Raw genomic sequence first — 9298 nt, 5'->3', positions numbered from 1 at the left:
ATGTACGTGTGTATGTTAGAGAGAGAGAAAGAGCGAATGAGACTTTTTTTCCTTTGCGTGATTATTATTACCAGTGTCTAAATTACCTCCCCCCCAATTTATTTTTCTGAAATAAAAATGGGTTTGGTTTGAATTTCGCGCAAAGCTACTCGAGGGCTATCTGCGCTAGCCGGCCCTAATTAAGCAGTGTAAGGCTAGAGGAAAGGCAGCTAGTCATCACCACCCACCGCCAACTCTCGGGCTACTCATTTAACAATGAATAGTGGAATTGACCGTCACATTTTAACGTCCCCACGGCTGAAAGGGCGAGCATGTTTGGCGTGACGGAGATTCGAACCCGTGACCCTCAGATTACTAGTCAAACGTTTTAACCACCTGGCCATGCAGGACCATTATTGAGAGGCTCTTCTTAGCATCTCATAGTTGAATATTCTTGCTGAAATCTTCAGCCATCATTTTTCAGGTAAAGTTCTATTATGGTGTTCATAATGACATATATCAATACACCCAATCTTGAGATACAAAGTTTGATCTTATATTTATAACCCTTTCTGCTGCTTTCATCGTCAGCAATTTGAACATCAAAATATCTTTTTCTGGGTCATTAATCTTTGCTTATTGCAATCTCAAAGACCACGAAAGCACGGAATGTCAGAATGGTCCATTCTATATCAAGCTATCTATTCCTCATCCCTCTTGTTCTATATCATGTCTCAAATGGGGTGAAGAGAAAAAAATGTAGATAGGATTAAGATCCTTAATAATACCCTGAGGAAGGGATATTGTTGAGGATCATTTCTGTTCTAAAAAGAAAAATATGCCACAGTCGGAGTGAAATAGATACTTGTATTGGTCGATATTTCTAAAAGCGACCACCAGAACATTTATAAATACATCCTAAAACCTCCCCATAAAAGAACACAAAAATTTTCCAACCTGAATAACTGAAAAAATAAAAACAGCTATGGATGTAAATACTTCTCTTTGCTAAAATCGTCCACTCAGATCACATTTTACATTGTCAACTCCAAAATTCATGCAAATACACACAGATCAATATCAATATGGTAGACGTATAGTGGGTGATAACATATTACTTCTGTTATCACAACACAGCCACCAGCCTTTATCGTCATATTTATCCTGTTAATATATTGACATTAGTGGGTCGTGAAAAACCCACTATATTCAATTAACACGAGAAATGAATTCAGACAAAAAAAAAAAAGGCAAACAGATTGGCACAGATTTTACGTAATTTGTAAACTGGGGCTCTTTTGTCATGTTGGGTTAGCATATAACGATCTTACTGCACTTCAAGAAGGCTAGTGCAGGTCTATCAGTTCATCAGACTCACTCTTACATGATGACATAACATAAAACCGAGTTGATTTTCTTGCACGTTTGCTCAAAAAGATATATAACAAACTTTGACAACATTCACCACAAAACTTGATACGCGCTCTGAAACTAATGATTACAAAGTCCTTTCACTATATTGGTTCATCAGAGTTCGTAGTTATCAGTGGCGATTGAGACTAAGTTTCGTAGGATCTTATCTAACAATCTTATCTTTCTTAGCTCTAAATCCAAATTAATGTCTTCCTACTTAGTGTCACCCAGTAGCTTGGAGAGTTAAGATTTAAATGGCCTTTTAGCTATCAAACTGAAAGCCTACTTCCTCTTAATTATTGGGCCATCGATCAAGAGACCATCAGACCCGTTCTTTTAGTGGAGTTTTCTCGCAAACATCCCTCTTCCTCCCATCAGCCGAGGAGAGGTTATGCGATGCAGTTTTCATCATTCTATTCAATCTATCCATCAATGCTTTTGATGCACATACGGGCACTATATGACTATTGTTACTTCACGTCATCCAACTATCAATGGATAAATAGGCTAGTTCAGCAACAATCAGGTTATTTAACGTATAATCGAAGCCAGACACCAAACTCAAACTTTTGCTAGATTATTATTTTCATAACATTTCTTTTTTGATGTGAAACCGCTTCAATCATTTGTTGACACACATACAATCGTGCACATCAACCCTCATAAAATGCTGCCATATCATTTGTTGCTTCTGGACATCTGTGGCGAGTGAATGTCATAGATCGTTTTACTTCTCTCTCGATCATCACGAAATTAAAAGAAAACGACAAGTGTTAAGGTCTACTGCTCTTTCGTTTCTCTCCTGTTTGTTTTTTAATTTCGCGCAAAGCTACTCGAGAGCTATCTGCGCTAGCCGTCCTTAATTTAGCAGTGTAAGACTAGAGGGAAGGCAGCTAGTCATTACCACCCACCGCCAACTCTTGGGCTGCTCTTTTACCAACGAATAGTGGGATTGACCGTCACATTGTAACGCCCCAACGATTCAAAGGGCAAGCATGTTTGGTGTGATGGGGACCCTCAGATTAAGAGTCGAATGCCTTAACCACCTGACTATGCCGGGTATTCATCATGGTTTATTTACCTTACAGAGCTAAATGACTATGTACCTCTATCAGCCAGAGATTCAGCCTTTTGTTTTTTTCGTTCTTAAAACAATTTCATAACTACATTAATCCTCTTGATTACATTGACACTGATAAAGGTTTCTCACAAGAATTCGATGATATTTGGACTGCAGATTTTTCTTCTATAAACAAACAACCAGCCTATACAAGCCAAACCTCCAGATATTTGTAAAATTTCCCAGTTTTCCTTGGTTTCTGCAATACAAAAATATCATGCAAGTAGATGAAACAAAATGTTTTTCATTTTCAAAAGACAGGCCCGGCCTGGCCAGGTGGGTTAAAGCGTTCGACTCGTAATCTGAGGATCGCGGTTTTGCATCCCCGTCACACCAAACATGCTCGCCCTTTCAGCCGTGGGGGCGTAATAATGTGACGGTCTATCCCATTATTCGATGGTAAAAGAGTAGCCCAAAGAGTTGGCGGTGGGTAGTGATGGCTAGCTGCCTTCCCTCTAGTCTTATACTACTAAATTACGGACGGCTAACGCAGATAGCCCTTGTGTAGCTTTGCGTAAAATTCAAACGAAAACAAAGCCGAAGATACAGATGGACACTGGTTAGGAATGTAATTTTACTGTTATATTACTTTCACGACATGTACTTATAATAATATACATCTTTCACTTTAAATAAATTTGTTGAAAGTGTTTGCAAGTTTGGCAATAATTTTATTCTGTTCAAAATAACTTAAAAAACAGAACTTCTTTATTTATGTACTTCACTTTATTTTGCATAATAGTTAATAACAGCAACAATATAACTTTACAAAGTGCAATGAGTTAAGGAAGCAAATCTGGAAATGAGTGCAATAAAAAGGTAAGTTATACAGACAGAATATTAACTGACTCGCAGCAATTTCACATAAACCTCAAACCTAAAACACCTAAAGGGAAAGGAAAATCATGATAAAACACATGTACGAGTTGGAAGTTCAGGAAAATTTCATATTTATACACAATGTACCATTTTCTACAAACACACACACACACAAAATTTTTTATATAGCAGAATACACTTCATGTAATAATTTATTCAGATATGTCATCGACTTTTTTATTTAAAAAAAGAGATTTTGTCTTCTTTGTTTAGATGTAAAACAAAAACAAATATAAGTGGTATTATTGTATCTTTTGGCCGATTGATTCTAAAATAAACTTGTTTTTCAGATTTTTTTTAAACATTTACAATACTTTCATTACTCAAACTAATTTCACTGGAGTTGTCTAAGCTAATATTTTCTTACTTTTAAAACAAGGCACTTTGTCAGTGTGTATAAAGAAGTTCTTAACATATTAATTTAACATCAACTGTTTGATTAAGCTATGAATATTGCTAGAAAGATGCATTCTAAACATTCACCTTTAGATATGGGTTATAGTCAAAAGGAATGTATTAAGTAAGGGAGACAAACATTTTGATTACAATTTGAACTATTAAGTACATAAACAAAATTATATCAAAATATTTATCAACAGACAAAATTGGTTGCATGTGTCCGAATCATGTATAAAACTGGTAATAGTACACAGGTTGAAATATTACTTTAACCAGCTCAAAATGAAACCTCACTAAAAAGTCAAAACTTCAATGAAAACTCCTATTAAATTGTTATAATGCATAACATGACCCATTAGAAAAAAAAAGTTTCTATATTCACAAATCACAACTTATCTAATCTATGTAAAACCTTGAGTAAACAATAAGAAACTGAACCTTAAAGAATTAAAAGTATGTATTTTTTTAAACCACTGGATATTTTTTATTTTTTGCAAACAGTTATATCACAAGATAAATGTATCTACTTAACTGTGTCACAGAATAAATATACTACATGGTTTCTTCACACAAAATATATTTCAAGAATTATACACTTGTATATTGTTATTATTGCTGGTCACGTTAATTATTACAAAAGGAAATAGTTACATCTACATCTTCTGGTCAAATCCAACATTCAATGTTTGAATCTGTGCAGATACATTATGAATAAACTGTGAAGCAGTCTTCCACTCCCACCTTCTTGATAAGCGGGGTAGATTTTTGCATAATTGTCAACTCAATCATTTTTTACCAAAGACAATTTCTTATCCAAACAAGTCTATCATCTTAAAAGACATACTCTTTTGGAATTATTTTCAATGGTTCGAGCAAAAATTTTAAAGGAATTCTGTTATTTTCTAGCATTTCTACATTGTCATAAGTAACAAATGTACAAAAAATTCCATTTTACCTGTAAGCTAACAAATTCATAAAAAAAACAAAAAACAAACAGTTTCTTAGCTCAGTTCTACCAAACAACATCATTTCCACTTTGTATGTCACTCTTCACTAAATGTGTTGAATTTTATTGGTTTAACTGTTGCTATCAAATATTCAAAATAATTTACTTTAATATTAATTTTAAAACATCTTAAGAATTTAATATAATATTTTAGTTTAAACAATAAGAAATTTATATTATACATAAAAGCAATACAAAGAAAAAAGTTACAAAAAGAAGTAAATAGAAATCAAAACAAAACAAAACAAAAATCAGTGGAGCACATTTCTGAATTAATATAATTTGCTTCAAAAGCCTTAAATATATCCAGTACAATTTGTATTCAAATATCAAAATCACATTTGCAGGCTTAACATTTAGTTAAGTGGATGTGCCTTTAGGTTTCTTGAACATCTTTTATTAGATACGTTAATCTTAAAATTTGGTTTTGAAAATGTTTCTGAAACTAAAACATACATATTTTTGAGATCAAGAAATGTTGAAATTAATTTTTTGCTACATAAAATGTAATACTAAAGAACAAGCCAAAATATTAAAAAAAATTGATTATTTAAGGTACAAAATTTTAAATAATGTAGCAAAACTCTTAACAAATTAGACCTGAATTTCTATTAAAAACAAAACCAATGTAAATTCTGAACTTCAAATAGGCTGTTGATCACATATATATTAGTGCAACTTCCCAATTCAGGATGGAAAAATAAATATTAGCAAACTTTATAACACTTACAGATAAGAATAATGTTTCATTTATTCAACTAATGTTTTTGAACTAATTTTTGCAGCTTTACTAAATTTGTGGCATTAAAATTACCCCTAATTTCCAGTATTTGTAAATGTTTATATACAGAAACTTTTATTTTAATAATTTTAAATTTGAAAGGAATCTGTTGTTTTTTAAACCAACAAAAAATAATGACATGACACAAACGAGTATTAGGTACTTGCACGTTGTAACTAGTACAAAATCCTTCGCCCTAACTTTTTAACCTTTGGCACAAAGCAATTTTAGACAGCTTATTCTTCAGTTCACAACAGCAGCTGATGATAACATTATGTTTCTTAAATCAATCAGTCGATACAACGTATTTGATCCAAGACCTTCAATTAAATCAAGAACTACCTATCATCAATAGCTGCTCTTTCCTAATCACTTTGGTAAAGCATTGGCTTTAAGTAATTCCTACAACACTTCTTTATCACATAGTTGTGCTTTCAACATTTCGTCGCACATTTGATCTACTCGAAGTTTTTCCCTTTTTACTAAACAAGCCACCCAAAAATCCAGGAGTGTTTGAAGATTTGCCTGCAGAGGATCCTGGGGTAGCACCACTTTCCACTATTGTTCTGGTTACTCCAGTAACTGAACCAGTCTGAGGCAAAGAGTCTCTACTTACTGTGCTAGCTGCCGAAGACTGGAATGATATTGACTGAAATACATACACATAAAAAACATGTTTTAGCCAAGTTTCAAAAACATATTAATAGATCAATACCCTTACAAAAAACATTCACATCTATAAAATATATATGCTGTAAGAAAGACATTTTATATTCAAGATCTTAAAACTTTAGTAAAGCATATCAAAGTTAAATTGCTTGAGCTGTGCCCTCAATCTGTTAGAAAGATTTCTTTTATAAAACTATTAAACACAAATGCTAAACAGTTTTTATGGTTCTGAATATGCATTTTAGTTTTTTTTAATATCTCAACAGTAAATAACATGGAATCAACTTTACAGGAGAAAGAACGATCAGCAATACCAATTTTCTTTGTTACAATGATTAAATACTCAAGTTAACGTTAACAGCAGTAAATGTAAAATTTATGATAAGAAAAATAAATTTATACCAGTATTAACGAAGGCAAAGTTAACTACACTCTTAATGCATCATACTTATAAGATCATAAGCACAAAAAGTCCTAAATTTGCAAAAAATGACTCCAAATGAGTGTTAGAAACAACATCAAGTGACAGTTTTAATATCCCTAAGCAACTGAAGTGCATTGTTTCTATATTAAGATTATTGCCTTAGCAGTAAACAAGGTACAAGAAACACACAAACTTGTTGCATTACATTCAAACTTACACTTGAGATACTCTTTCAAACCTGGATGTATATTGAAGCATTATACAGGCTACAATACATAGAATGGTGATATAGGAAACGTTAATTACTTGGTTAATATGTTATTTCAAACAAGGAGTTTACTTAAGTTTTATCACAAGGTGACTCCACAACACCAGTTACTATGGGCTTAAACACTGAAGTATGAATTTGATGTATAAGAAAGTTTTTGGTGTGTGTGGTCGCACGTTGTTCATTCAGATAATTTCAATTTTAATACTAGGAACAATGAATTCATGTAAGCCTTTTTAGTTTTGTTAACTACACATACTACAATTCACCTTTCTTTGGAATAGACTGCTTTCAGAGCTAGTGGAAGCAGTAGTAAGGGAGAATTCAAGGAAGAACTTTTTGAATTCCTGTATGTGTTTCTCTTGCAAATCATCATGCATCATCTCTCCACAAATAGGATAGCACTTATCACGTGATGCATGTGAATCCCTCTCTGTGCCACTATGAAACCATCACTTTGAAGTTTTGGCAGAAGATGTTATCACTGGAAGATTGTAAGAAGGAGGGTGGAAAGTATGAGATGAAGTACCTATCATCAGATAACATTTTCAGTTCAGGAAAATTATAATTTCTGATTTGGCACTTCTCTCCCCTCACAAGGTTAGCTAGAATCTTATACTGTAAAGGAGGAGGGACTAGTGTGCAAGAAGATCAGATGTATCCACTCTAAATCATCCAAAAGATACCTCTATATGTGAGAAAAATGGATAAAATGATCTAAGGAGGGGTGCACTGCACAACTTCTGGACTAGGTATCTCCTTGCCATGGATAATTATGAAAAAAAACATGGCAGAATAGGAGCACATCCAAGGAGAAGAGGGTAAATCAGGAAAGTAATCTTCAATGAGATAAATAATTAACTCAAGCCCACAGAAGGAAAATGGGTAGAGAAGGCTGCATCTCATAATGTAGAAAGGCTAGGGTGCAGCTGACTGTACTTAAGTATGTCAACTATATCCTAGATCTCCTCGCTGGGTACTGACATCCATACAAGCCCAAAATTTGTGCACATGAGAAATGACTATTCTAGGGCATGACACAGGAGTAGCATTGAGCCAGGAATTCAGTGTTGATCTGTATCTGAAAAAGGCCATCACATGCAATAAACTCCCACAACAGTGAGATTGCTCTAAAATATTCAAGGGACAATGATATCGCTGTCATACAAAAACAAGGGAATGCCCCAAACAGAAAAGGAAATACTCCATGTATATCTTCTGTGACCTATGACAGAGAGAGAAGATAGACAAACCCAAACTTCTGTGAGGGCTTGTGTTTATTGTTTCACTCAATATCCAAAACCTGCCCTGCAGGCAGGTGTAATGACTCCCATACACCACTAGAAGAAAAGGGGTGAAAATGTATTAGAGAGTACAGAGGAACTGTTACACCTGAGATAGGATTTCATAATCATCTAGGCAGGTGTAGGATGAAGGAACCTAATCGAAGGGGTGAATTGCACAGAGACATCTTGATCTTTTGTGCGTGTCATTTAATGCAGAAAATGGTATGCCTTCTACACCAGGAAAACATTCCCACCTTACTCTCAACTGGATGGTTACAGCCATCTATATGAAATCCATTCAAAAGGATGTCTCCATGGTTTAACACCCCAGCAGCTTGGAACTTGTAATGACTCCCATACACCACTAGAAGAAAAGGGGTGAAAATGTATTAGAGAGTACAGAGGAACTGTTACACCTGAGATAGGATTTCATAATCATCCATTGCACTATTTTGAAAAACAGACCAAAATGATTCATTCAATAAAGGCATAGCAGGAATGGGTAGCTATCCCCTTCTGCTTTACCCATGCAGTCCATGGTGATACAGTCCAAAACAGGAATATTTATGAAGCAAATTATTGCAAGATTATTCACTTACAAATGATCTTGTGAAATGTCCATCTCAAAGGCAACCATGCAGAGCCATAGATAGTGTGTGCACATCAACATGGTATACAGTGTGGATTTGTGGAAAGGAAAGAATACCTAGCCAGACAATGCTTGCCACAGAGCTAGATCCAAGTGAAATTGAAGCAGGGGCCTCTGCAAGAAAAAAATCATTAATGAAGACTTACATAGTGTCACAGCCATACCAAAGTCTGAAGTACAGCCACAGGTAGAAGGGTAATACTTCAAGAATACAGAAATCAGGATGTTATGGAGATAACGGAATATGAACATCTGAAGGGTGCTCCACATACCCAACTGTAGAATTTCCTAAAGACCAACTCAAAAAAAAAGACGAGGTAGCACAGAATAAGGTATGTTTGGAAAGAGACAAAGATGAAGACAAATGGATTAAACAACGAGCCTATTTGGTATGGGGAAAGGAATAAAGATCCCAAGACAAAGAG

General features: G+C 34.4%; 1 pseudogene across 1 annotated transcript in view; it reads right to left on the bottom strand.

Annotated features, from left to right (window-relative positions):
• Positions 1 to 3216: 3216 nt before the first annotated feature.
• The window catches only part of LOC143240682 (IQ motif and SEC7 domain-containing protein 1-like), a 72124-nt pseudogene continuing 66042 nt past the window's right edge, over positions 3217 to 9298 (bottom strand). Inside the window, exon 14 of the transcript XR_013021878.1 lies at positions 3217 to 6226. The product of XR_013021878.1 is annotated as an IQ motif and SEC7 domain-containing protein 1-like (transcript). The remainder of the gene's footprint in view (positions 6227 to 9298) is intronic.

The sequence above is a fragment of the Tachypleus tridentatus genome, chromosome 13 (genome assembly GCF_004210375.1).
Source record: "Tachypleus tridentatus isolate NWPU-2018 chromosome 13, ASM421037v1, whole genome shotgun sequence".
NCBI lineage: Eukaryota > Metazoa > Arthropoda > Merostomata > Xiphosura > Limulidae > Tachypleus > Tachypleus tridentatus.
This window is presented reverse-complemented; position numbering and strand designations above follow the sequence as displayed.